The sequence below is a fragment of the Electrona antarctica genome, assembly GCF_951216825.1.
Source record: "Electrona antarctica genome assembly, chromosome: 2".
Classification (NCBI taxonomy): domain Eukaryota; kingdom Metazoa; phylum Chordata; class Actinopteri; order Myctophiformes; family Myctophidae; genus Electrona; species Electrona antarctica.
Genome location: NC_136807.1, coordinates 62,034,981 through 62,044,964, shown reverse-complemented (window position 1 = coordinate 62,044,964; position 9,984 = coordinate 62,034,981). Strand labels below are relative to the sequence as shown.

General features: G+C 39.9%; 1 long non-coding RNA gene across 2 annotated transcripts; it reads right to left on the bottom strand.

The window, feature by feature from the left end:
* Window positions 1-651: 651 nt before the first annotated feature.
* LOC306937082 lies at window positions 652-2,522 on the bottom strand. 2 transcript variants are annotated; one of them, XR_013791582.1, is made up of 4 exons: window positions 2,420-2,522; window positions 2,157-2,232; window positions 1,898-2,037; window positions 652-1,066 (listed from the first exon to the last, which is right to left on the bottom strand). It is a non-coding gene; the product is annotated as an uncharacterized lncRNA (long non-coding RNA). The 2 variants fall into 2 exon arrangements; XR_013791583.1 differs by lacking the exon at window positions 2,420-2,522 and having other exon boundaries at window positions 2,157-2,320.
* Window positions 2,523-9,984: the final 7,462 nt, after the last annotated feature.

Genomic DNA, 9,984 nt, shown 5'->3' with positions numbered 1-9,984 from the left:
GTTTTTACATTTTTGGGGTTTTACAAGTGCTTGTTAGGGTGTTTAAGAATGATTATTCTGGGGAATTAAGACCTGAACAAGTTGAGAAACACCGGTTTAAGGATAAGTTGTTTTCTGCAATAATTGTGTATTACTTTGGAATTGTTAGTAGGTGAACATAATTTGTTCATTAGGTTGACTGCAAAATGCAAAAAAGTTAACATAACTTTCTTCAAAACATAAAGACAACATATTAACAAAAAGATTGAATTTATTTTCAAATTCACCCTTCCAACATAAAACAAACAAAAAACAATAAGTTGCAAAAAATAAATAAAAAATCATTGCTTAATTAGTCTGAATCTATCAGGGGGAATCTATCAAAGGGTGGGCTGTTGCTGTCGTGCTCTGGCGGTGCTTGGGAGATGGCTGTAATATTCAGTGATGGGGTGTATACAATAGTGATGTGCTCCTGGTCCAAAAAGTGCTCTGTGATAGTGGCTGCTGTTGTGAGGTGAGTGAGATTGTAGGTGTTTAAATAAGTGCGTATAGGGCCCATTGTGAGTGTAAGTCTGGTGTTTTCTGTGTCTTGTGGAGGTTGTATGACTAGTGTTCCTGAACTGAGTGTGTTGAATCTGTGAGTTTTTCGGGTCATGTGACAATTAGTGCAGGTGTTTGTGGTTTTGTTGTGGTCAAATGTGTCGTGGAAGTGATGACAAAGTGCACATTCTATGTGATCTGTGATCTGTGCTCCTACAATTTCTCCCGTGACAGTGCTCGATGGTGGGGTGTCTATGGTAAGTGCGTGAATTGAGGGGGGAATGACAAGTGGTGTAGGAAGGCGTGTGATTGTGGAGGATTTGGTGGTGGTTAGTGATGAAGTGGGGAGTGTGCGGTGAGTGAGGTTGGTGATGGTGTAGGATGTGTCTGTGTGCAATGTGTCCGTTTGAGTGTTCCAGATTGTGAGTTGGGATTTGTGGGTGGCGTCTGCAATTTCGAGTAGTTGTTGTGTCATGGGTCCATTTGTGAGAGTGTATCCGGGTGTGCAGGGGTGAATCTTGGTGACGGTGCAGTTGATCTGTCCAATCTGATGAGAAAAGAAAAGACATTAGTATATTTAGTCATACTTTTGATATATGATTGTCAGTGTTGTATAGCCTTGGAAACCCAGAATTTTTTATTTCCAGGGAGGGAAAAAAAAAAAGTCTGGGATCGAGTCCACTTCAATTCAGCATAGAGAGGGCAAATGTTGATCATTCTGCGTCAATTTAACAAAAAGGTACAGACGATCAAAATTCAGCACACACACACACACCTGTCGCTCTAATTAATTAGTCTCATTTCGTGCAGGTGCGTCTAGATACTTTTAAAAGTGTTTTTTTAGCCTTGAGAGAAGTGGGGGGGATGGTTGGGTGGAGCGCCACTGCACCTGACAATTGCCATGATTTGCAAGATTAGATTCATATTGGGTTGGATTTAAAGTTTTAATCTAGTTCATTGTACTCAGATCACTCCAAATTCAGCAACAGCCTGAGGCCTCACACGTATCAAACACCAAACAAAAACTTGGCCGAGACAGTGCAAATAACAATGAATATGCCTATTCACTTTAAGTTTTATGGCTTCTTAGGCCTCATTCAAACACCAATCAAGCAAATGTTTGGTCGTTTTTGTAGGCCACCACAATGCTTTTCCAATGGGAGACACATTGTTTGACCAAACATTGGTTTGATTGGCAATCAAACACAAATGTTTGGTCAAACCATGTGGTGCTTATTCTTCACACAAACAGAAAAAAACACTTTATAGGCCTACTCTATAAAAACTATTGTTAGAATCCACCTTCAGAATTAAACTTCATTATGTGAATGTATTCTATATTGCGGTAGTTAGAATGAAAAATAAACTCAGTACTTACTTTCTGCCGGTTTGAGAGATTTTTGATGTCTTTAAGTTGTATTTCCTGGAGGTCTGTTGGGGATTTTCTTGGGAAGAGGGGGGCTGAGGTGAATTGGATATTGCTGCTGCTGTTTAATTTGATGTTGAATTCGTTGGTATCTGTAAGACAAAATGCACACATTTATTTATTATGGTAATATTTGGTAGTTATTTTCCTGGATGTCTATAGGCATATAAAATAGCAAATGTTAAGAGTGAATGTAGGCAATTCAACTTACATTTGTTGGTACTCCTTTGGATATTGGTGAGCTTTGAAGGGGTTTGGTCCTGGTCCAGTTTGGTTATAGTTTGATGCTGTGATGTGGAAAATGAAACGCAATTGATGTACTGATCTGGTGCCGTCTGTAGTATGAAATTGAAGTATTTATAGTTATTTTTGCTGATTTTGATATGGGTTGTATTGTGAATGAATCCGGTGGCTTCGGCGTCGATGTCGTATTTGGTTTGTTTAGCTGATGTTGCCATTATGTATGTAACTTACAGAGGTCTTGATGATCATTGGGTCCTCCCTGTTGAGCAGAACTGTTCATCGTGGAGTTCATCTTCAGCTGAAGTCTGGAGTCCACAGTCAGATGTGATCAGAAATGATTGATATCCTGGATGAGTTGTGGAGAACTGACAACTACAAACTCTGCTTATACTAGAGAGCCTGAGGTGGAACCACTAACTGCTTGGTGTTGATTGGCCAAAGAGCAGAACAATAGCATCATGTCTCCACCAATCACAACCTAACAAACTGCTGCATGCTCCACCCCTCTGTATCTCCTCCCCCAGGTCATGCTCTATGCAACATTCTAGAAATAAACGGCTAACTCTGAGATTGCTTTGTAAGCTTCGTATTTAATTAATCTAAATTATATCCAAATTATAATACATTGATGTATGGACAAAAGTACATCATATTAGTCTATGTGGACGTGAGTAAAGTCAAAGCAGGAGTCGGCATGAATCCCAAATAACAGACACTGTCAGAGTCAAAGCATAATATAATATAGAAAGCATGATTATTTAGTTATTGGTAAATCAGGAAACAAATAACTGAAACAAAATAAATAAAAATACATTACAGCGCAGAAGAGAAAGAAAGAGAATAACTCAATCAAATGCTGTGGGAATTTGGTCTTTAATTGTGCAATGAAAGTTCAATTTGAGAGTTTTTCCATATATGGTGCATAAAAACTGCTGGTTTATAATAAACCTTAAAAACCTCAAAGGAGTAGTTCCTACCAAGCACTCTCCATTGGGACTCCTACTGGAGACTGATGTTCACAAATGATATGCTATGGATATTATGTAAATGCAATTAGTATCTGGATAATATAAGTGGATATTAATTAATGCAGCAGAGTCAAAGAGGATTGCTCTACATTAGAACCAAGTAGAACCAGCTCTGGTGAAGAAACAACTGCTCATACTGTGATTTACATCTCAGCGTCTTACAAAGAAAAACAGTTAGGCCTATTTGTTTTCCACCCACCCCTAAAATGATTGCAGACAGTCTTCATAAATAGTACACAAGCCTTCATATCTTGTCTTTTACCAGTATACTACCACATCCCCTGTACTTTTATTATTATTTTATTAAGGTGCAATGTAAGTTCAATTTGTTTCCACTGTAATATAGAAGACAGTGGTCTGGTTTATGTGCAAAACTGGTCAAGGCCTAACAACAAATTAGTATATTGTCAAATCCTCTTAGTCTCATAGCCCATTGTGTAATGTGTAGGCCTGTGTGCAGAAACATGTGTCCATACGGTATTATTAATTCATGATCAGGATAAGTCAGTATACATGATCAGTATCCTTATAATAATAATCATAACCTATATTCACGATTACATTGTTATTAACAACAGATACACAATAACAACAACTGTATTTGTGTAAACCTGGGAAACCGGACAACTTTAAGTCTTTAAGTCATTGTTCAGGTTGCTCTGAGGGAATGAGGAGCACTCAGGTGTGTGGAATTAGTTTCAATATGGTTGTGATGACCATTCAAATGCATTTGAATACCATTCAAATGCTAAATAATGAACAAAACCCACATTCCTACCCCAGGTTAAAATGTAAACAGGTTAAATGATGATGGCTGATGCTTCATTCACTATAGACAATGCATTCAAATGCAGAGATTAAATGTGTTAATGGCCACTGTTGTCTGCCAGAGATTGTGCGAAGGGCAGACTCTTGGTACTGAACAAAGACTGCATGTTTAAAGGGATGTTTCACTTTCAAACTTGTTTGGGGGATTTCAACATCTACTCAGACTTTTGTGAGGACCCTATTTTTTAAGTTGATTTGTAATTATATACTAAGAAGAACAAAACAGGAAGAAAAAACAACCTTTCATAGCATTTTGAAATACATAGGCAGTTTGTTTTAGTGTTGAGTAACACAACAATTAATGATATTCTATATTTTATGTAAAGCACGAAGACAAACGATTGATTCAACATTTTATTCAGTTTGTAGAATGGTTACAGTTCAACAAAAGTACAGGTCAATACAAAACACCTGATACGAGGAAAAATAAACAACACAATTGTTTACACCAGGGTTCTCCATTTTACAATTCATCCGAACATTTACATCCGACATACAACTAAAATCGTCTAAATGTAAACTACAGCAAATCTGGGGAATCTGTTACATGGTAGAAGACCAGTCTGTTCAAATTGTATGTTAAATATTGTTGTTGCAATTCATCTATACATGGAAACATTTGTTTAATCGCCATCATATTAATCTAGAATCAGCATGCTCATATACATGTAATGCGTTTAAACAGTTTAGCCTTAAACAATTGTTTAAAACATACCATATGGATCAACATGTTACACTTGGTTGTAATGTGGATTAATGTGTGCGGTCAGGACATTTTCAGAGGCTAAAATTAGTACAATTCTAACACAAGAGTCAACAGTGTGTACAACCTTGTGAAAATCTAAATTATTTGAATTACTAAAAAGCTTTTCCACAAACATCACAATTATTTGGCTTTCTCTCCAGTGTGAACTCTCTGGTGGGTTTTAAGGCTGGACATTTGAGAGAAGTGTTGTCCACACAGATAACAACCATAGGGTTTCTCTCCAGTGTGAATTCTCTGGTGCCTTTTAAGGTTGGACTTGTCAGAAAAGTGTTGTCCACAATGATCACATCCATAGGGTTTCTCTCCAGTATGAATTCTCTGGTGTGTATTAAGGTGTGCCATTCTAGAGAAGTGTTGTCCACACTGATCACATCCGTAGGGTTTCTCTCCAGTGTGAATTTTCTGGTGCCTTTGAAGGTCCTCCATTCTAGAGAAATGTTGTCCACACTGATTACATCCATAGGGTTTCTCTCCAGTGTGAATTTTCTGGTGGCTTTTAAGGCCTGTAATTTGAGGGAAGCGTTTACCACACTGATCACATCCATAGGGTTTCTCTCCAGTGTGAATTCTCTGGTGTTTTTTCAGGGTGGACTTGTCAGAGAAGTGTTGTCCACACTGATCACACCCATAGGGTTTCTCTCCAGTGTGAATTCTCTGGTGGCCTTTAAGGAGTGCCATTTGAGAGAAGTGTTGTCCACACTGATCACATCCATAGGGTTTCTCTCCGGTGTGAATTATCTGGTGGCCTTTAAGGAGTGCCATTTGAGAGAAGTGTTGTCCACACTGATCACATCCATATGGTTTCTCACCAGTATGAATTCTCTGGTGTCTTTTAAGGTTTGCAATTTGAGAGAAGTGATGTCCACACTGATAACATCCATAGGGTTTCTCTCCAGTATGAATTGAGTACCTGCGACGAATAACCGTTTAAGTCCATAAAAAAAAAGAAAAAAAAGAACGATGACGTCATCACGCTGTTCTACGAGCCCTCCGTTTAATGCGGAAGCCACGTCTGTTGTTTTTGAGTGGTGTAAACCACTCCTACAACTGGCTTTTGTGTGCATAAAAAATGACCATGGTTGCTATGTTCAAAATAATTTCTGACGTAATTAAATCACACCCGGGTGAACTGGATGACCGTAGCAACCGTGGTCATTTTCTCTGCGCAAAAAAAGCCAGTTGTGAAATCACATCCAGGTGTGATTTCATTACGTCAGATCAGAGCTGATCAGGCTACATAATACCTTACCTTATTTCATTACGTCAGACATTACGTCAGACCACAGCTGATCATGCTATATAAAACCTTACACCACTCAGTTCACACGGGTGTGATTTTTTCATTAGACCCAGGGTAGACAGCTCTGTTCAACGCGCTGCGGAACAACCGTTCATGTCCACCAGCTAAAATGGACTCGCAGCCTGTTTTCATGTCCGCCGCTGACGTTAAGAGAAGCAATTTAGGCAAAAGAAGAAAATGCGACGTTAGTGAATGGAAGGACAGAAAGAGAAAGACACTACGGAATGCAGGGAAACCATACACGACCAGAAAGGGGGTTGAAACCCCCGGGAAAAGCCCACCTCAAAAGGTACGTGGAATAACCGTATATACTACATTGCAGTGTGTAACGTTGTACGTTAGTCTTTTCTTTGTTGACAGACTGAGTGTAGCTGTTCAAAGTGTGTTTGCTATTACTCATAATACAATACTGTGTGTATATAGTCTGTGATTAAACTGCTAACAGCACATTCTAATTCCACCATAAACTACAATGTAATCATGACTGCAAACGTTCGGTTAAACAATAGGGTAGAGTCTGTCCTGATACCTGTGCAAGAGAATGTGGCATGTTGACTGAGGGGAGAAAGCTGCAGATGTTCACGGAGTTTTATGCAGTTCCATATGAAAAACAGCAAGCCATCATTCTTTCAGGTTTAGAACAGGTAAGAGATAAGATCAGTGACACATTAGGCTACAGTAGTGTGGTGGTGGTGGTTTATAGCTATACACCATAGAAACACACTACAGTAGTGTGGTGGTGGTGGTGGTTTATAGCTATACACCATAGAAACACACTACAGTAGTGTGGTGGTGGTGGTTTATAGCTATACACCATAGAAACACACTACAGTAGTGTGGTGGTGGTGGTGGTTTATAGCTATACACCATAGAAACACACTACAGTAGTGTGGTGGTGGTGGTTTATAGCTATACACCATAGAAACACACTACAGTAGTGTGGTGGTGGTGGTTTATAGCTATACACCATAGAAACACACTACAGTAGTGTGGTGGTGGTGGTTTATAGCTGTACACCATAGAAACACACTACAGTAGTGTGGATGTGGTGTTTATAGCTATACACCATAGAAACACACTACAGTAATGTGGTGGTGGTGGTGGTTTATAGCTATACTCCATAGAAACACACTACAGTAATGTGGTGGTGGTGGTTTATAGCTATACACCATATAAACACACTACAGTAGTGTGGTGGTGGTGGTGGTGTTGTTTATAATAACTATACTCCATAGAAACACACTACAGTAGTGTGGTGGTGGTGGTTTATAGCTATACTCCATAGAAACACACTACAGTAGTGTGGTGGTGGTGGTGGTGGTTTATAGCTATACTCCATAGAAACACACTACAGTAGTGTGGTGGTGGTGGTTTATAGCTATACTCCATATAAACACACTACAGTAGTGTGGTGGTGGTGGTGGTTTATAGCTATACACCATAGAAACACACTACAGTAGTGTGGTGGTGGTGGTTTATAGCTATACTCCATAGAAACACACTACAGTAGTGTGGTGGTGGTGTTTATAGCTATACTCCATAGAAACACACTACAGTAGTGTGGTGGTGGTGTTTATAGCTATACTCCATAGAAACACACTACAGTAGTGTGGTGGTGGTGGTTTATAGCTATACACCATAGAAACACACTACAGCAGTGTGGTGGTGGTGGTTTATAGCTATACTCCATAGAAACACACTACAGTAGTGTGGTGGTGGTGGTTTATAGCTATACACCATAGAAACACACTACAGTAGTGTGGTGGTGGTGGTTTATAGCTATACTCAATAGAAACACACTACAGTAATGTGGTGGTGGTGGTTTATAGCTATACACCATATAAACACACTACAGTAGTGTGGTGGTGGTTTATAGCTATACACCATAGAAACACACTACAGTAGTGTGGTGGTGGTGTTGTTTATAATAACTATACTCCATAGAAACACACTACAGTAGTGTGGTGGTGGTGGTTTATAGCTATACTCCATAGAAACACACTACAGTAGTGTGGTGGTGGTGGTTTATAGCTATACTCCATAGAAACACACTACAGTAGTGTGGTGGTGGTGGTGGTGGTTTATAGCTATACTCCATAGAAACACACTACAGTAGTGTGGTGGTGGTGGTTTATAGCTATACACCATAGAAACACACTACAGTAGTGTGGTGGTGGTGGTTTATAGCTATACTCCATAGAAACACACTACAGTAGTGTGGTGGTGGTGTTTATAGCTATACTCCATAGAAACACACTACAGTAGTGTGGTGGTGGTGTTTATAGCTATACTCCATAGAAACACACTACAGTAGTGTGGTGGTGGTGGTTTATAGCTATACACCATAGAAACACACTACAGTAGTGTGGTGGTGGTGGTTTATAGCTATACTCCATAGAAACACACTACAGTAGTGTGGTGGTGGTGTTTATAGCTATACTCCATAGAAACACACTACAGTAGTGTGGTGGTGGTGTTTATAGCTATACTCCATAGAAACACACTACAGTAGTGTGGTGGTGGTGGTTTATAGCTATACACCATAGAAACACACTACAGCAGTGTGGTGGTGGTGGTGGTTTATAGCTATACTCCATAGAAACACACTACAGTAGTGTGGTGGCGGTGGTTTATAGCTATACACCATAGAAACACACTACAGTAGTGTGGTGGTGGTGGTTTATAGCTATACTCCATAGAAACACACTACAGTAGTGTGGTGGCGGTGGTTTATAGCTATACTCCATAGAAACACACTACAGTAGTGTGGTGGTGGTGGTGGTTATAGCTATACACCATAGAAACACACTACAGTAGTGTGGTGGTGGTGGTGTTTATAGCTATACACCATAGAAACACACTACAGTAGTGTGGTGGTGGTGGTTTATAGCTATACTCCATAGAAACACACTACAGTAGTGTGGTGGTGGTGGTGGTGTTTATAGCTATACTCCATAGAAACACACTACAGCAGTGTGGTGGTTTATAGCTATACACCATAGAAACACACTACAGTAGTGTGGTGGTGGTTTATAGCTATACACCATATAAACACACTACAGTAGTGTGGTGGTGGTGGTTTATAGCTATACACCATAGAAACACACTACAGTAGTGTGGTGGTGGTGGTTTATAGCTATACACCATAGAAACACACTACAGTAGTGTGGAGGTGGTGTTTATAGCTATACTCCATAGAAACACACTACAGTAGTGTGGTGGTGGTGTTGTTTATAATAACTATACTCCATAGAAACACACTACAGTAGTGTGGTGGTGGTGGTTTATAGCTATACACCATAGAAACACACTACAGTAGTGTGGTGGTGGTGGTTTATAGCTATACTCCATAGAAACACACTACAGTAATGTGGTGGTGGTGGTTTATAGCTATACTGCATATAAACATAAATGGTAAATGGTAAATGGTGCATTTATATAGCGCCTTTATCCAAGGCGCTTTACATAGATTGTGCATTACATTCACCCATTCATACACCGATTGCGGCGGAAGCCATGCAAGGTACCAACCAGCACATCGGGAGCAATTTGGGGTTCAGTGTCTTGCCCAAGGACACTTCGACATGTAGACAGGAGGAGCCGGGATTCGAACCGCCGACCCATGGATCATTGGACGACCTGCTCTACCTCCTGAGCCACAGTCGCCCCTACAATACACACTACAGTAGTGTGGTGGTGGTGTTTATAGCTATACTGCATATAAACATAAATGGTAAATGGTAAATGGTGCATTTATATAGCGCCTTTATCCAAGGCGCTTTACATAGATTGTGCATTACATTCACCCATTCATACACCGATTGCGGCGGAAGCCATGCAAGGTACCAACCAGCACATCGGGAGCAATTTGGGG